Consider the following 2586-nt stretch of genomic DNA (forward strand, 5'->3'; position numbering starts at 1 on the left):
TTCACTATGCAAATAAGGACTGAAACTTTTACTTGATCATGAGTAAGCCTCAGAGAAGGATGCAACCTAAATAATTGTTGGCCCTTATTTAGACGTTAACTTAGTTTTCAGAGAACTTAAGTATTTAAATGGAATGGAAAATTAAGATTTTATGCTTGAAGTATTTATCTGATGTTGAAGATATTTTTAAACATTAAAAGCACTACCCAAGAGTACAGTATCATCATTATTCTAAGTGCTAAAATATCACAGTTAACATAAACTATCTGGCCACAATGACAGATTAAGAAGGGACTGCCTCCATAGGTTGAGTCTGTTGCTGTAACCTATCTAATAACCAAAAACCTTTACCAGGTACCTTGAAATGATGTGGTAATCAACCTGGGAATCTCTAAAATCCCCAGAGAATTTTTTAGCCCCTTCCCAGGTTTGGATCTCAAAATAATACCCCAAAAGTTGAGTAATGCAATTATGTCAGTCTGAAAGGAGGCTTCCAGTGACAAGTTTTAGGTGCTAAACTGTGATAATTTTATCAGCAATATGGTTTAAGACTCTGAAGCCACATGTATCACATTTTCATTGATACAAACCTGGGACTGACAAAATGTATTAGATAATAGCTAGACAAACAAAAGGAACTAATTAAATAAACTAAGGTATTTCTTGAATGGAAAGGCCTTACTTATTATAAGATCACGTAACAGAAGAATGTGGGGAGAGGATTAAACAGGATACATTTGTAAAGAGACAAATTAGTAATGAAAATCAGTTAAAAGAGACTTAAGAGTCAATCAGCCAAATACAATGTTGACCTGTTTGGATACCAATTGAGCAAACCATGTGGGGGGAAAAAAAGACATTTATGAGACAACTGGGAAATGTGAACACTTACTAGATTTTTAAAAACATTAAGGAATCATTAGTTTTTAGATATAACAGTATTATGGTTATATGAAAAATGATACTGTTTTTTGAATGAAATTATATGTCTGGGACTTGCTTCCATATAGTCTATAGGGACTGTGGGACTGAATACAGAGAAAATAAATTTCACCATGTGTTGATATTTGTTGCAGCAGCGGAAAAGGTGCATAAGGATTCATTATAGTGTTACATATACTGTTCACATGCTTTGGTATATATTTGAAATTTCCCATAATAAAGTGTAAAAAAAAAAACATTAAATAATTAAAAAAAAATTGAGTCCATTTCTGTAAAAATACAACATATGTAAATATATATCCCCTGCAAAGGAAAGGCTTATAAGACACTGTTGCTGCTGCTGTTGTTGTGTGACGTCAAGTCATTTCCAACTCACAATGACTCGACAGGACAAAACAGTCTGCCCCATAGGGTTTCCTACACTGAAATCTTTAAACAGATCACCAGTCTTTCCTCCTGTGGAGCAGCTGGTGGGTACAACTACTAACCTTTCAATTAGCAGCCAAACGCTTAACCATTGTGCCTCTCCAAAAGAAAAGAAAAGGAAAAAAAAAAACCTCACTGCCATTGAGCCAATTCTGACTCAAAGTGACCCCCCATCGCATTTCTGAGGTGGTAAATCTTTACCTAGTCTTCCTTCTGCAGAGTGGCTGGTAGGTTTGAACCACCAACTTTCTGATCAGCAGTCAAATGCCTTAGGCACTACAGAAGACAATAATGCTAAAATGGTAAAGGTGAAAATATGTGGTAATTTTACTGCCTACCATTTTTTTTTTCACCTGAATTTAAAGACCATCTAAAGAAGAAATCTGACGCACTGAACACCAATGACCAAAGACCAGACAAACTGTAGGATGACATTAAGAACATCATACATGAAGAATGCAAAAGGTCATTAAAAAGAGAAAACGAAGAAAAGACCAAAATGGATGTCAGCAAAGACTCTGGAACTTGCTCTTGAATGGAGAGTAGCTAAAGCAAATGGGAAAAATGATTAAACAAAAGAGCTAAGCAGAAGATTCCAAAGGGTGGCTCAAGAAGACAAAGTAAAGTATTACAATGAAATGTGCAAAGACCTCAAATTAGAAAACCAAAAAGGAAGAACATGCTTGGCACTTCTCAAGCTGAAAGAACTGAAGAAAAAATTCAAGCCTCAATTTGCAGTATCAAAGGAGTCTATGGGCAAAATATTGAACAATACTGAAGCATCAAAAGAAAATAGAAGGACTACACAGAGTCAGTGTATCCAAAAAAATGGTCAACATGTAACCATTTCAAAAGGTAGCATATAATCAAGAACCAATGGTATGGAAGGAAGAAGTAAAAAAAAACAAGGCTCCAAGAACTGATGGAATACCCACTGAGATGTTTCAACAAAAGGATGAAGCACTAGAAGTGCTCACTTGTTTATGCCCAAAAATTTGGAAGACAGCTACCTGGCCAACTGACTGGAAGAGATCCATATTTGTGCCCATTCCAAAGTAATCCAATAGAATGCAGATATGATACACACCATATCATTAATATCATACGCAAGTAAAATTTTGCTGAAGATAATTCAAAAATGGTTGCAGCATTACATCAGTAGGGAGCTGCCAGATATTCAAGCTGGACTGAGAAGAGAGCATGGAATGAGGGGTATCA

At 35.6% G+C, this 2586-nt stretch overlaps 1 protein-coding gene across 1 annotated transcript in view; it reads right to left on the bottom strand.

The window, feature by feature from the left end:
* VPS26A (VPS26, retromer complex component A) overlaps positions 1-2586 on the bottom strand; it is a 63095-nt gene that overhangs the window by 19827 nt on the left and 40682 nt on the right. The window lies entirely within an intron of this gene.

Source organism: Orycteropus afer, unplaced genomic scaffold (assembly GCF_000298275.1).
Source record: "Orycteropus afer afer isolate SDZICR_OR568_19922 unplaced genomic scaffold, OryAfe1.0 scaffold00070, whole genome shotgun sequence".
In the NCBI taxonomy this organism is placed as follows: domain Eukaryota; kingdom Metazoa; phylum Chordata; class Mammalia; order Tubulidentata; family Orycteropodidae; genus Orycteropus; species Orycteropus afer.